This window comes from Syzygium oleosum, unplaced genomic scaffold (assembly GCF_021117445.2).
Source record: "Syzygium oleosum isolate NSW1041296 unplaced genomic scaffold, Sole_v2.1 Sole_v2.35, whole genome shotgun sequence".
Taxonomy (NCBI): Eukaryota; Viridiplantae; Streptophyta; class Magnoliopsida; order Myrtales; family Myrtaceae; genus Syzygium; species Syzygium oleosum.
Genome location: NW_026607519.1, coordinates 2,697,604 through 2,714,686, shown reverse-complemented (window position 1 = coordinate 2,714,686; position 17,083 = coordinate 2,697,604). Strand labels below are relative to the sequence as shown.

The following is a 17,083-nucleotide window of genomic DNA, read 5'->3' as shown; positions in this document are numbered from 1 at the left end:
CCGAAAGAACCCACTACTCCTTTCGTGCGAGACCACAACGAGAGAGAGAGAGAGAGAGAGAGAGAGAGGAGAGGGGGGGGGGTGTAATCAGGGGTTTCTTGAAGAAATAAATTAAAAAGGTGTTTGTGTGTGAAAGAACAACGACAGGAAGAAAATTGAAAAAAAAGGAAAATAACTGGGCCCATATTACACTCCTTACAAGATTGATTTCTTGGCAACATTGATTTCTAGATCCAATGATGCCCCCGCTGCACGGTTCAATAAGAGGACAAATACTTCACGCGGAAGTTCCAGGAAATGTACCGATTGTTTCGGTGCTTTCAGCTTTTTCCCTTTTTCTTTTGGACCGGCAACCGGTGCGTTTCACGTCGACTCAAAAAAGAAGGGGTTCATGATGCCCTTGGAGACTCGGAAAAAAAGATTGGTAGGACCGGATGAGAAAAATAATTGACGAGTGCTTTTCGGTAACGAGATGGTGATTATTGTCTCTATTGGATCCTCGATTCAATGGGGAAGTTTGGAATAATTGACTAAATTTAACTTGTTACAAGCATTTAGGAAACACCTGAATTCATCAGGGATTTAAAATATGGGAAAATTTAACGTGTTGCCAAAAGTGAGAAATTAAGTAATTTACCTATTACTGCTATCAAGTTGGGCAAAAAACATAACTGTCTTATTTTATGGTAAAACCGTGCAATTGGTTAGCTACACTAATTGTAATTTACAAACAAAGCCAACAAATGCAATAGTAAGTTATGAACATCTTTAGAAATTTGCCCCTCAAATAAAAACCTAATGATAAATATAGCAAGTTTCCAGTTAAATCGGTAATTTATCAAACGAGATTCAATTTTGTGATAATCAGCGGAGTAAGGAATGTTTTAGTTTTAATTACAATGTAAGTTTTATATTCATGTAAAAGCTCATCATTCCAAAAACACTTATCGGTGAATATAGTGAATCACGAGTGAAATTAATAAATTTTCGACTAATGTTCGCTTTTAAATATTTCACTTTTTCTTTTGGCCAAATTATAGATGTTTCATTTATAATATTACGAAAAGCTCTTATTTTCATGATGACGAATGATTATTTCCTATAATCTATTTCACAAGACTTTTTCCGTGCTAGGCCACTATACTGATAAGATGATCACAACGACAATGTAGCCATCAAGTTCTTTTATTTCTTTTTTTTCCTTGCTTTTTGACACGGTACTAACGTTACGGTGAAAAATGACAATAAAATAAACCCGATGCACCCATGCGAAGCTCGGGCAAACTGAACTGCTGATATAAATGGTAAGAAAATCAGCTCGTCTCGATTCCATTCAGCTTTGAGATAGAACCGTCACCTGATAATTCCTAAAAGGCCATGACTAAGCACGCGTAAGAGGAAGACTCCAAGAAGTGGAAAGTAAAGGCGCGCTTGGAGCTGTGAATGCAATGATCATTCATCGGATATTGCCGAGAAGCCAACGTCGAGGATGAGGAGGAGTTTGGACCACAAGAAGGCAACGCGTGAGTAGTTTGTTTTGAGTCAATTTGAAGCATCTCCAGATTCCAAGTGTGAATACATGAAATGCATGAAATGACCGGGGTATTATGAGAGATTAAAATATACTTAAATAGTCGAGGAGTAATCATGCCTTGCCTCCTGCTTTCCCTTCTACCTCTTTACCAGAGACGCTATAAATGTGGCGCAGGGATAGTCCAGTAACCTCTCTGTTGACAAGGAAACTGCAGTACTTTCGCCCACCTTGAAAGAGCACAATGAGACTTTCCTGGCATTATTTCATACCCGTTCTTATCTTTGTGGCACGGTACTTCATTGGTAAAAAGAAGAGGACGACCATCCTTTGCGGACAACCCGAGGATACTGGAGCCTCTAGATCCTCGACCTCGCCAGAACGAAGTGATTCCGAGCCATCTGCTTCGTCCACCTCTGCGATAGGAAACAATTACTACGTATTCTTGAGCTTTAGAGGTTCCGATACTCGCAAAAGCTTCACCGATCACCTCTACCATAGACTCGTAGAAGTGGGCCTGCACAGTCCAAACTTCGTGTTCAGAGATGATGAGAGCCTCCGCTTTGGTGAGCCAATTGCTGATAATCTTCTCAGTGCAATCAAGCACTCTAAGGTTTTAATCCCAATCATCTCAGAAAATTATGCTGCTAGCGAATGGTGCCTCCGCGAACTCGTTCATATTATGGAGTGCGAGGAAAGCAAAGGACAAATAGTCTTGCCCGTGCTTTACGGACTGGAACCCAAGGATGTGAAACACATGCGGGGAAAATTTGGAAAGGCCTTCAGTAACAGAATGCATCGTTTTGAGGAGGATGTCAAGCAACGAGGACCGGAAGCGCTCAGAAAAGCAGTTGATTCTAGAGTATTTGAATCAGGGAAATTTGCTGATGGGTACGTCGTTTAACTTCTTTTAATTGATCCTCGTCGAAAGAAGAATTTTTCTATTTATCATCCTTAATCCTTGTTTTGTGGAGCCATTAATAAGTTGTCATGTGTTGTGTCGTTTGATAGGCATGAAGCGGAATTAGTAAATAAACTCGTAGAAATAATAATGCGAGACCAGCAACATGATTTTCAACCATGTCTTCCTGTGAACTTGGTTGGAATTGATGATCGTGTGGCTGAGGTTATGAAATTGATGGATACTGATCGTCCAGACACTCGTATTATTGGGATTTATGGGATCGGCGGCATTGGTAAGACAACTCTGGCTACGATTATCTATAACAAACTTTTTAACAAATTCGAGTGTCGGAGCTTTCTCAAGGATGTTAGAGAAACAATTAATGGCAAAGGTATCGAGCATGTGCAATCTCGATTGATCTCAGATGTATTAAAACTTCCTGACTAACAAGTGCCGAATTCTGATATAGGAATAAATACGATCCGATCCCGTTGCACAAAAAAGAAAGTACTTATTCTTATTGATGATGTGGATTGTCAAGACCACCTCGATAAATTGATTGGAGGTTGTAGTTTCATGTCAGGAAGTAGGATCATTGTTACAAGTCGAGATAAGGCTCTCTTGAAGTCTGAATATGAGTATGAACTCAAAGAACTGAATCGCGAAGACTCTTTGCTTCTGTTTAGTAGATATGCATTTGAAGGCAAACAACCTTCCAAAGAACTCGCGACTATCTGTACTGATATTGTTGCCACCACAGGAGGGCTTCCCTTAGCTCTCATGGTTATAGGTTCACTTCTCAAAGGAGAAGAAGATGAAAGAAAATGGAGAGAAATGCTGAAGAAAGTCACAAAGGCACCTGATATGACAGTACAACAAAAGTTGAGGATAAGTTATGATGTGTTAGAATCTAACGAACAACAAATCTTTCTTGACATAGCATGTTTTTTCATTGGAACTGATAAAAGATTCGCCATCTACATGTGGGATGATCTTGAATTATATCCGCTATCTGCATTGGCAAAAATGACTCAACGTATGTTAATAAAGTGCAATGATAACAATGAGTTCATAATGCATGATCAATTAAGAGATCTAGGTAGAGTTATCGCCCGTCTGGTAGATAAGAAGCCGTGGAAACGCAGCAGGCTATGGGACGAGGAAGCCATGAAAGTTCTAGAACGCAAGGTAACAATTATGTCTCCTTTTGGCCTCTCCCATGTTCTCTAATGTTAGTCCCTCAAACCATAATTGTTATTTTTCTTTTTCTCTATGTCTTTGACCATTCTAAACATGTTGTTAGCATTTTCTTGGTAAAAGCTACATCCAATTTCGGCCTTTAGTCCGTGAAAAGTTTGCACTCGTGATTATGAGGCTCATAAGAGGATTTTGCTCTTTTGTCGTTTTAACATCGTTTTCTAGCAGATTTGTCACTGCTTCTTACCATATTACTTGTTGAAGACCGAGCATCACACGGGTTTGAAAATTTACCTTATGCCACTTGTAAATCCAGTTCATCACACCCTATATCGCACGAGAGTCTTTATAACTTCATGCCGATTGATTTATGTTATTCAACCAAACGACAATAGCTTTACTGTTGATCATTACTTTGTTGTCTTTTATTCTATCTTCCCAAAATATATCAGTAATATATTTTGGGAGGACATTGGTGTAAGGATAAATACATGGATCACATGTTATCCACCTTTTTCACTCTTGAAAATTTACTTTTGTATGATATATGTGATAGTCTCCTTCTCCAAGAATCAAATAAATTATTCTATCTTCAATTTCCAACCGTGAATACGTGCAATGTGCTCGTGTGCAAGGTCTACTTTTTATCAACAAAAAGAAAGATTTCAGTTAAATTATTTGCACCTCAACTATTGGCTATCAACTTAAATTTTTTTTTTTGGTTGAAGGTAGTAATAAGATGTTGTCCAGTGGTTCTATATGTATGATGAATTTATACAATTGTTTTGTAGGATTTATTATGCATGTTCACAATGTAAATCCAATATGATAATGTAAATGCAGAAGCACATGTACTTAATACAAAGAAATTTAAAGATTCAGTTTAAATTGCATTACTCGGTGAATGTTAATAACAAAATTGAAGAAGTGCCTTTAAATATATTAAATTTTTGAGTAATCTAGAAATGCATAATTATGTTATTAACATGGTTGGGTCAGTTGATAACTTGAAAAATAATTCAAATTCTCTATTGCGACTTTGCCTTTTCTTTATTGTCGCCTATACCAACTTATAGTCAAATTATCAAATTACATGAAAAGAATGTTGGAAGATTGTTCAAGATACAATAATTATAAAGGAAGTGGCATAATTAGCGTTTTCTTAGTTTTAATTGTGAGCTCTACACGTGTATCATGGATCAATCATGTTCATATGAAAGATGAAAACTCAAATGATTTCGATAGGCTATTCTACTTAGTTTTCATAATATGTCCTAGTGTTCATACCGGTGCTATGCATGGTTCTAATCGTAGGTATTTTGAGCACATAATTCAACATTGTGCAAAATTAAGTAACAGTAAATTACGACAAAAGAAACTAAATGACAACTGACAAATGATTTTCTAGGTATTCAAACAAAGTAATTTTCAGCCAAAAACTGAAAAAGCAAAGATCGAAATTAAGAAAGTAAATGATTGTAGGAAGTACGTGACGGAATAGTGAAAGGAGAAAGAAATTGTATTCTCTCATATTTGCCTTTAGTGTAATATGATATCCACCTCTATTCTGTAATGAACGAGCCTTCTTGGTAAGTATAACTGTGCCTTTACGCATGTGCACACGACAAAGAGAAGAGACAAAAATCTATTGTTAGATATTAGCGGAGAAAAAATATATAATTAACTTATCAAATAAGATAACTGGTGGAGAAAAAAATAAATGAGAGAATGCAAAAAGAAGAAAACGATAATAATCGCTTATGTTTATTTACTAATTTATATATTTTTATATGAACGTGTGAATGCAAAAATGCACGAACAAATTCTTAGGATCAGGCCAAATTTTATGACTGATTAGGGAAAATTCAATGATGATTAATTGAATAGCGCTCATCTTAGGGGATAATTACCTAATCAATCCTAAATCTATTGCGCGGATGTTTATTCAGTTATAAACTTATCAATTTTGCTAATTTAGGCATAAACCTTCGCACGAAATTTCAATGTAATCATTCCGATCAATTTTCGCCAGAAATCACAGACGATCCTATCATTTGCAACCGTCTTACATAGCACACTATCACGTTAATGATTTCCAGTAAAAATTATCTGGGATGACTAAATTGAAATTTCACGAAAAGGTCTAAAGACTAAATCGCAAAATTGATAAGTTTAGGATTGATTAGACAATTTCTCCCTCGTCTTAGGATTAGTTGTTGACTTTGAGCTTGAATATCCAAAAACGAAAACTCCATTTCAATAGACCAAATTCTTGTTTCCATCGAGCAATATGCCAAAACCAAAAATATTTTATGATCAAGAAGGGAATGAGTTTTCATGCTTTATGAATGCATAAGTTTGATTAGGTACTTTTTGTTTTTGAAACGTGTAACAGTTCTCACATATGTCAAAGGGACACCATATTTAGTTAGTTGTCAATACTATGGATTTAACAAAATTTAATTTCAAAATTTATAAGAAAACTTGACTAACTTCATATATGAATTTCACATAAAACATTAAAATTGGGGCATACGAGTGAAAATTGACGTATTACATGATCATGTAATTATAAAAGATCACATATATATATTTTTTCCTACAAGTGTAGACAAAATGCATCGGCCACAATAACATGCAGAGTATACTAACAAAAGGAGGTTGGATGGTATTTACAATCCTCAATTTTATTTTATTTTTTGTAGAAGGAAAATGAAAATATTGAGGCACTATGTCTGGACAAAAAGGGCTCCAAAGAGTTCATGAAGCAAGAGAGCTTCAAAAGAATGCCTAACCTGAAGTTCCTTCATTTGAGGGTCATGGGTTTTGCTGGAGATTTTAAAGGATCACTTTCTGAATTAAGATGGCTAAAGTGGGAGAGTTGTCTTGACTCTTTAGAGGCAACCAACGTTCATTTGAAGAAATTGGTCATACTTGATTTATCATATAGTGGAAACTGTATTAGTGAAAATTGGACAGGATGGAGTTCAATTAAGGTAAAGATGAAAAATGCTTTCTCTTTTGTTGCATTTGATGGTAAGTCATTCTATTTTTTAACTACTAATCTTGGAACATGTTTATTTCTTGTAGATGGAGAGGTTGAAAGTTCTCAATCTTTCAGAGTGCTGGGGATTGAAGAGCACCCCTAATCTATCCGCGTTTAAAAATTTGGAGATGCTAATCCTGGAAGGTTGTCCCTATTTGGAGGAAATCGACCCTTCGATTGGAGATGTCAAGCGCCTTGTTTCCTTGAACTTGAGCAGGTGTAAGAGTCTCGATAAGTTACCCGAACAACTGGGCGAACTAGAACATTTGGAGGAACTTGTCGTAGACCATACTGGGATAAAAGAAATCCCTCCATGTATAGAATCTCTAAAGAAGCTGAAGACACTTAGTGCCAAGACATGTTGGCTATTAACTGAAGTTCCCAGCTCAATTGGGAAGTTGGGAGAGTTGATTGAGCTGGACTTGTCATTTACAGGTATTACGGAATTACCCGAATCTATTGGAGAATTGAACAAATTGAAAATTCTAAGGGTTCTTGAGAGCAAGATAAAAAGGTTACCGAGCTCTATTGGAAAACTGCAAAGCCTCCAAGAGTTAAATGCCGACGGCTGCGGTGACCTGGAAGGAGAAATTCATGTTGATAAAGGTGGATTGTCTTCTCTAAAGACCCTTCGTTTATGGGGTACAAAAATTTCTCGCTTGCCCGAAAATATCAGCGAGCTTTCTTCTCTCGAACACCTCTGTTTATCTGACTGTAGAGAGCTTCAGTCACTCCCAAAACTTCCTGTTAGCTTATCATCCCCGTGGCTCACCTGTCGGAGCAATGAGCTGCCATCGCTCTCTCACCTCAAGCATCTGAAGGAGCTCTCGCTTTGGTCTTGCACGTCTCTTCAAAGCATCCCAGATCTTCCCTCCTGCATACAGGTGCTCTACCTTTTTTCTTGCACGTCTCTTCAGAGCATCCCAGAGCTTCCTTCCTGCATACAGAAGCTTATCGTTTGGGGATGCCCCAAATTGGAAAGGTTGCCAAGTCTTTCCGATTTGGAATTTTTGTCGGAATTAGGGCTCGCGGATTGCTATGGGCTGAAGGAATTGGATGGATTGGAAGCTTTGAAATCCCTAAGAGTGTTGCGCCTATCCAGAGACCTTGAAAAATTGGAAGAAGAAGAGGAAGATAATCTCCATGCGATAGGAGGCCTTGAAAAATTGGGATCCTTGGAAGCGTTGGATATCTCTGGGCGCAAGCACATTCAAGTACTGGACCTTTCAAAGTCAGAGCATCTGAAGGAGTTGGATGTTAGGAATTGCAAAAGCTTAGTTGAAATTCGCTGCCCTAGTAAATCCCTAAAGCGCTTTGAAAGGTATGGGTGCAAGTCACTCCAGAAATTCCCAGACTTTTTACCACCCACCCGATGAGGAATTCAACTACGAGTTCTTGGAATGCTGTGGGCTGAAGGAATTGGATGGATTGGAAGCTTTGAAATCCCTAAGATTGTTACGCCTATGCAGGCCATCGTTTTCCATCCTCGGCGACTTTGATGTAAAGGCAGATCATCTCCATGCGATAGGAGGCCTTGAAAAATTGGGATCCCTGGAAGAGTTGGATATCTCTGGGCTCAAGCACATTCAAGTACTGGACCTTTCAAAGTCGGAGCATCTGAAGGTGTTGATTGTTAGGAATTGCAAAAGCTTAGTTGAAATTCGCTGCCCTAGTAAATCCCTAAAGCTCTTTAAAACGTATGAGTGCGAGTCACTCAAGAAATTACCGGACTTTTTACCACCCACCCGATGAGCAATTCAACTACGAGTTTGATGAGGAAGCCAACGAGGTTGATGAGGAATCCGATGTGGAAGCTGATGAGGTTGATGAGGAAGCTGATGAAGAAATGACCAGACTTTGTTTGTAACTATGATCCAAAGTAGCATTTTCTCCATGAGTATGTGGAAATTCCTTCTCATAAGATTCTCCAAGGATGTCCTCACTCATCCCAGTTAGCTAATACCGAAGTGAAATGGTGTTGAGGGCTTCTAATTTCACATGGAAAAGGACGTTAGTGTCTGAATTGTTGTGATGGTGATATGGCTTGTTCATTTTTTCCTTACTTCTTCTTTGCTAGCTTTCTAGTTGAATGGAATTACTCCTTATCGGGCTCTGACATTGTGGTGTGTTTGGAAGAACTTTTGCTTTTTAACTTTCATATATACTATTGTTTTTAGCATTTGCAATGTGTCTTTTGTTCAGTGCTCAGTGCTTCAAACCTTCACAAAACATAAAACTTCGCATTTTTTGGCCAATTATAGCAAAATAATTATTGTCTTGCTGACAAAGTCAGGAAATACCTTTTGATTTCTAATGTTGAAACAGAAACACCATTGAATTTGTTTCTATTTCCATGGTTGGTTTTCATTCTGTCATCCTCTATATGGATCCTCTATAATGTGATGGTCTTGCTTTTTGAAGGTTACAAACTCTATGCTAGTCGACTGTTGCCTGCACCGGGACTCTCGAACACCTCGATTTACTTTACTGTCGAGAGCTTCAGTCACTCCCAAAACCTCCTGTTAGCTTATCATCCATGTATCTCACCTGTCGGAGCAATGAGCTGCCATCGCTGTCTCACCTCAAGCATCTAAAGGAGCTCCACCTTAGTTCTTGCAAGTCTCTTCAAAGCATCCCATCGCTCTCTCACCTCGAGCATCTAAAGGATCTCTACCTTGAATCTTGCAAGTCTCTTGAAAGCATCCCAGAGCTTCCCTCCTGCATACGCAAGCTTCACGTTTCGGGAAGCCCCAAATTGGAAAGGTTGCCAAAGCTTTCCGATTTGGAACATTTGTCGGAATTAGAGCTCGAGGGCTGCTATGGGCTGAAGGAATTGGATGGACTGGAAGCTTTGAAATCCCTCGAAAGGTTGGACCTACGCATACACAACTTCGACGACTTTGATGAAAAGGCAGATAAACTCCATGCGATACAAGGCCTTGAAAAATTGGGATCCTTGGTAAATTTGGGTATCTCTGGGCGCAAGCACATTCGAGTACTAGACCTTTCAAAGTCGGAGCATCTGAAGGTGTTGATTGTTTGGAATTGCAAAAGCTTAGTTGAAATTCGCTGCCCTAGTAAATTCCTGAACTACTTTCAAAGGTATGGGTGCGAATCGCTCAATAAATTACCGAGGACGTGGTGAGGAATCTGGTGAGGAATCTGGTGAAGGCAGTTTGTTTGTTGCGCGTATTGTACGTTGTATGTCGAGAGTCCCGGTGCAGGCTTCAGCTCCGGTTGAGCCAAAAATCTCTCGTTATGGTAGCGCGCCCCATGTGTTCGACATAATGCCTGAACTAGATTTGCATCGGTTTTCTTGGCTTTTGGTCTGATCTAGGCATTTGTGAGTTGTTAGACGTATTTCTTCATGGAGTTCATCACCGTCGTTGTTCTGGGCGCCACTTGTGTTCGCGTCTTTGCTTTGGCTTCATCTAGTTCGTACTGCGATTGTTGTTGGTCGGAGGGGGTCACTCACGGCAGGTGTTGATGTGGTCACCTGAGGAACGACGGCGCGGTCGGTGGCCGTCTGCCGTGGCTGTCCTGTGAGGAATCTGGTGAAGGCAGTGGTTCCTTTTCTGGTTAGGCTAATGAGGAAGGATCTTCATGTTGGGTCTTCATTGCTTCCGGTTGCCATATCTTCAGAGTCCAGGTGATAGGCGTGGGTGCGAGTCACTCGAGAAATTACCGAGGACGTGGTCCGATATCGAGCACAAGATGCCTCATCTGGTGTGATGCTCTGTTTCTGTCTGTCTGTCTTCTTCCGGTGGACGATGGGACGACTGATTCGAAAGTGAGATCCATGCTCACATGTTCCGCTAGCTGAGATCATGGAAGAGAGAGAGAATGTTGGAGGCGAGGAATCTGGTGAAGTCAGTGGTTCCAGGTGATTGGACCCCTTTAACATTAATCCATTCTTGTCGCTGATTGATCGGTTTATTCATTGGTCGATTCTCGGCGTGATTGGTGCATGCCCATTCTGGTGATTCGAGGTTTTGAGTTGCTATTGTTGGTCTGATTTTGGATGTTCGATGTCTGCACACATGGGAAATGAAATGAAACTAATTCAAGCTTTTCTGCATGTTTAGTTGTCCTGTTATATTTATCAGCTTGGGATTCCTGTTAGGTGCAGAGAGCTTCTCAGTTATTCTCTTCTACCAGTTTGCTATGGCGTAATGAGATAACTATAGCGGCTTTTGATTAGGTTTCTTGTCAATGGTGATGAATTTTCCTTATGTTATCTGAGCAGTCGTAGAGCATGTATAGCAGGATTATCAGGACTTATGAGCCTATTGCAGGTTTAGGTTGATTTTATCACCCTCTCTAGGTAGCGTGGAAATTAACTGCAGCGTTGTCTGAACTAATGGGAACTAACTTCAGGTTGACTGCATACGGAAGCTTCGCGTTTGGGAATGCCTCAAATTGGAAAGGTTGCCAAAGCTTACCGATTTGGAATTTTTGTCGGAATTAGTGCTCGTGGAATGCTTTGAGCTAAAGAAATTGGATGGACTGGAAGCTTTAAAATCCCTAAGAAGGTTGGACCTATCCAAAGACCCAATGTTGTTCTATCTCGACAACTTTGATGAAAAGGCAGATAAACTCCATGCGATACGAGGCCTTGAAAAATTGGGATCCCTGGAAGAGTTGTATATCTCTGGGCACAAGCACATTCAAGTACTGGACCTTTCAAAGTCGGAGCATCTGAAGCTTTTGATTGTTAATTATTGCGAAGGCTTAGTTGAAATTCGCTGCCATAGTAAATTTCCGGAGCGCTTTGATAGGGATGGGTGCAAGTCACTCAAGAAATTACCAGACTTTTTACCACACGACAGGCCACGATTCTAGAGGGAAGAAATAGCAAGAAGCTGACTGAGGTTTGTGGGTTATTGTTGGATCTAACGTTTGATAGTACTGGCAACACAAAAAAAGATTTGACTTCAGAATTATGAAGAAGAGTCAATTTTGTGGCAGCATGACAAAGATTTGATTCTGGGGATCGCTGACATCCCCTACCAAACAAAATAATATAGAAGCTGTAGTGCCGTTTTTCTGTGGAGACTACTTGCTTGCATTAGAATTTTCAGTTTGGAAGGGGCTTTTCTTTGACACGTTACTATTGTCCTGCCTTAATTCCAGGAACTGGAGGAAGTTGTTTGAGCAAGGTAAGTGTAATGCTTCGGTGTTATATGGCTGGTGATCGTGATATGAATAAAAAAGATCAGAATGCCTGCAAAAGGATATTTGATGTCTTTAGTCAAATAGTACGAGATTCTTCATTGTCGACGTGGTATCAATCTGCGCTTGTGTAAATAAAGTAATACTTCTCTCGAACTTCAATGAAGTAGAGAAGTTCACTATCTGATGGATTCCGGAAACTGCTCATGAATATGTGATCTTGATTGCATTTTTTAATTTGTTATTTGGTCATGAAAGTAAGCAGTGAAGGTACCATAAACATGTTCCTCATTTTCTCAAAGCCAGGGCACTAATGTATCAAACTTTGTTCGTTGCTTAATATGCTAATGTGAAGGTTGCTCTCTCTGAAGGCTGGTGCATGGCCTTGATGAGGCTGAAAGTATTATCATCAACGGTGGAAACCCGGTACAAATCATGTCGCCACTCTTTCCTTGTTTGACTTCATGCCTTTATTAATCATCTTGCAATTCCGCACCTTAACATCAATCGCAATTTATTACTTCAGTTCGGTCATTGTTTGGTGATGATGATGTCTACACCCTAGAGGCTTTAGAAGAACAGAGGATTTCCACTGTCTTGTGGATAACAGAGGGAGATCCAAACCAGAAGTATGGAGGAAGTCCTTAAATGAACCGTATTGCTTTCACATTTTTGGGATAAACACGACAAGTAATCAATGGGTGGCTAGAAAGGTGATTTGCTTAAGTCCTTTAATGTTTAAGAGCTGATCTAGATCTCTTAATGCCATCTTTTCTTGAACTGCAGCTCAAATCAGAATGTTTTGTTACAGCTGCCACTGAACGAAATTGGAAAGCCGCTCTTGCAATTGCTGTGGTTTCAGCCAGAAATGTGCACCATTTTTGGCTAGACTGATGGCAGGGACAAAAAAATTTCAAAGCTCAGGGATCACCCAACTGTTTATGGCCCTGAAATGAAGTGGGAGGAATTGTGCATATGATTTTTAATTCTGTGGAGAGCTTAATTGGTACTGCATCAGAAGCAAGGACTTCCAACTACAACCGTAATCTTGACATAGGAGTAGCTCATTGGCAATATTAGGAGTGCAAATTGACTTGGAAGATACATGTCATGTTCTTTTATTATCATTTGCACAATAGTTTGATGCGTGTCTTTGAATCCTGATGAGAGAAATCATGTGCTTTTATTATCATATTCAGTTGAGAGGACCCATCTCCAATTCGTATTTTCAGTTTGGCATGGGGCTTTTCGTGTCAATGTCTTACTGTTTTCTGTCTTATTTCAATGAATCTTGGGGAAATTGGTCGACCACGTGAACGTGATGCCTCAGCGTCATCTGGCTCGTAATCCTGGTGGGAATGAAACTAGATCAGAATGCTTTTGAAGTACAGTGCACGTCATTATATATCATCAGTCACAAAGAAAGACTCTTAATCCTTGACATGAATATGTTCTTATGCAAACAGAGAGTAATACCATTTTCCAAGTTCTATTAACGGTGGTTTCCTAGAGCATCGGATGTTTATTTTGTGATTCTTTCATTTATTCATGGATAATCGAATCCCGGGTGCCGCAGGGTGACTTAACCGGTGCACGTGTATGGTGGCTAGCACGTGTCGCCCCCAGGGTTTACCTCCCGGCTGTCGGCCGTGCGGGGGTTCCCTAAGTCATCAAATAAAAATAAATAAATAAATAAATAAAACAGAACTTCATTCATTATTAGCAAAAGTCCCACCCAAAAAGCTTAAACTGTTAGTTATAGGAAGACTCAATGTATATAACCCCTGTCGAAACCCTTTTCAACCAATGTGGAATAACACTTCTAACAATTGATTGATCATGGCGACTACTCATGTCTATGTAGTTTCGATTGCATTTTTAGGAGCTTATGTCCACTTATTCTGTCATGGATTAATAAGCCACTGGAGGCACCATCTAAGATTTTTACTTTTCTCAGATATAGGACACTGATGTTGAGATGATGAAATTCTATGGATCTATATTCTACTTTGTTTGTCATCTGAAGGTGGATTTATGGCCTTGATCCTGTCAAAAGTGACATCCTGTATGGTGGAAAAACTGGTAGGAATCATCTTGCAGTCTTTCTTGTCTTTTGTCATGCCTATATCCATCTCACATGTTCATACCATCAGTCCATGTCTTTACGTATCGAATTTGCATCCTTCTGTCCATTCTTCATGTGGTGATGACAATTTCTCATGCTCCTAATGCTTTAAATGACCAGGAGCTTCACTGTAATTTTGGCAATGATGTGTGATCCGTACCAATATCTGCGATATGGATGCGACAGGATGTTCTTTAAGCTGATTGCATTGTGTCGTGCTTTATGAACAGGAGTTGTCCGTCATAGTAATGAAAACAGGTGCTTTACTTCACTCCTGGAATGTTTGAGAGCAGATCTGAATCCATGAATGCCTATCTTTCTCGAACTATTACTTGATTTTTTAGTTTGTTGAAGCAGCTAATGGTTTTCTTGGCATGTAGGTTACTGAAGTATGACGAGGAAGATATGCAAGGATAGGGGTGATGCTACATTATGGAGATGTGAGTTCAGTCCGATGGTTTTGTGTAGAATCAAGCTGCACATTTCACATATTCAGCTGCTTTCAGGATGGTCATGTGGTATACTTTTCCTATAAGCCTAATTTGAAGGTGACAATCCCGTTAGACTAAGCCTCCACTTGAATGATATTGCCCAACAATGCAGGTTGTGGTGAGAAGATGGAGAGCTCTTACATTGGTGTTTCCGTGTCCCGATTGAGGTATCAACAAGTTTGATTGGTTCTCGAGAGGATTCAACTTTAGAGAACCGGTGGATGCAAATGCTAACAAACACGGAGGCTATCTGTTTACCTGTGCCTACGAGTGGAGATTGAACATGGAAATTGGGGAAGTTCAGGAGTCAAATCTTATGGGCACTGAATTCTCTATGGACTTCCCTTTCATAAATGCAATTTGACCGGCTTGCGTAACAAGTGTGGTTATCCTCAAGTCATCATTTCAAAGTCAAGCTCTGAATGTGGTAATGCAATGCTAGTCTCTACTCTCTAGTCCATGTCCACTTGCCCAAAGTAGCGCATAAGATCAGTTTCCTATTGTTTATGCATCACTTGTTTGATTCAGGAATGGTTAAATATGGAAATCTAGTGAAATTATACTTCGACGAACCTTCTCCTAGGCTGTCTGACTCTGAGGTATTAGTGAAAGTGTTTCCAAGTCATTCTGATAATCCATTGTATATGTCGAAATGTACCTTACTGCAGCCTTGAATTAGAGAGGAAGATATCACGAGAAGTTGATGAAGGTCGAGTACCATAATTTCCAAAAGGACAGCTCCTAAAGCAGGTGTATTCTTGTCCCTAAGAAAGATGGCGTTGGAGAGGACAGTGGTTGGATTGTCTCTTGGGTATCTAAAGAAGAAGCAGATGTGTCCCAGGTTAATTTCAAGAGTTTCAATACAATCATCACGTAGGTTAGCCTACCGGTGACGATGTTTGATATGATTTTGAAATTGTGAAATCTGTAGGGTCTCGCGATTGATGCGCAGAAGTTTGAAGGCGGGGCAATGGAAAAATCACTCGCCTCAAAGGGTACCCCGTGGATTTCATAGTTTTGTGCTAGCATTTCGTGCTTATCAGTGACTGCATCCGCCCCGGAAAAGTAGAGAGTTAAGAGACTCGCTAGCCTGAACCACATCGCTTTTTAAGCTACTGTACCCAATAAAAGTCAAGCATGTCTATCCACAGACTCTACTGCAAGGCCATTGGCTGGATTTTTGCCTACTCATCAAGTTCTAGAGTTAGCTTGTAAATGTGGTCAAAGACATAAGGCTATGTGTGCTCGAGTAATTTATAGGCTCTTTGACTATATCCAAGATTTTTGTTGCATGTATAGAGAGGAGAGGTTTAGATGCTTCTTGAAAATGGATCACTTCTTTTAACAGTTTCATTTCAAATGTAAATAGCAGGCCACATTATTCATGGCAGAGATGTATTGCGAATTTCATCGGCATTTCCTACTTGATCAGACCTTTTTTCTTGATAGCCCGCTATGCTACTTTGTAATAGAATAAGAGCAGACACAGACAAACAGTTAGGAAAAAAAAATCAAAGAAGAAAGGGATGATCACGAAGTGAATGAAGGGATCCGAGTTGATACATCAGCAGAACGTGGACAAAGATTCAGGGCTTGTGGAGGTATCTCCTGGCAAGCAAAGCAACTTCCATGACAACAGAGAGGACATCGACGACATCCTCGACTTGGCATTTGCTTCCTTTAAACGTTCGGCCTCCCAAGTTCTTGAAGTTGGTCATGCAGTTTAGTAAGTTTTGGGTGCACTCCTGGCTCAAATAGTCATCTGCACAACGCCCGCTAGGTCTCAATGTCATAACTCCGATATATCTACGTGGATGACACGACCTGCACTATGGATAAAAAGATCAAATTGAACAATCACATGATATGACTTCATCGCCGTCACTTAGCACATTTGATGAGCCAGAGTATTTGTCCATGTTATTGTCTCCAACCGGTCCATTAGAAAGAGAAAATCTAGACATAGCCCTCCCCCGGATGATACTCTCCTCTGCACATTTTCTTCCCCTTCCCTCGTTCCAAAACCCACCGTCGGCGTCCAAGGACAAAAAAGCTCATATGGCGACGGCTCTCGAACTCCCGATCATAGACTTGTCTTCGCCGGACCGCCTCTCCTCCGCCGCTTCGATACGCCAGGTCTCTTCCTCCGCCTCAAGCGGCGGCGTCGCCACGGACCGACTCGGTTCCCGTATTTCCGGTTCCCGTTTGGCTTGTACTCGTAGGGGAACGGAACTCGCGGTTTCGTCGTCTTCTCGGGTCTCGGTGTTTTAGCTGGTGTCCGAAACGAGCGACCGCCGGCGGTGGTTTTCGAGCTCGCCGGTGGCTGGGGACCGACGCTGTGTGATCTTTGCGTGCAATAACTTCGACAAATACTCTGGCTCATAAACTCCAATGGAAGAATTGGGATCCCTGGAATGGTTGGATATCTCTGGACGCAAGCACATCCGATCACTGGACCTTTCAAAGTCGGAGCATCTGAAGGAGTTGAAATTCGCTGCCCTAGTAAACTTCTAGATCACTTTGAAAGGTATGGGTGCGAGTCACTCAAGAAATTACCGGACTTTTTACCACCCGACGAGGACGAGCCATAGGTTTATGAGGGAAGAAATAGCAAGAA

The 17,083-nt window shown here is 40.3% G+C and overlaps 1 protein-coding gene and 1 pseudogene across 1 annotated transcript in view; both read left to right on the top strand.

Moving 5' to 3' along the window:
* The window catches only part of LOC130135604 (disease resistance protein Roq1-like), a 73,005-nt gene that overhangs the window by 33,217 nt on the left and 22,705 nt on the right, over window positions 1–17,083 (top strand). The gene's annotated exons all lie outside the window — the stretch shown is intronic.
* LOC130135584 (disease resistance protein L6-like) lies at window positions 1,717–8,066 on the top strand (annotated as a pseudogene).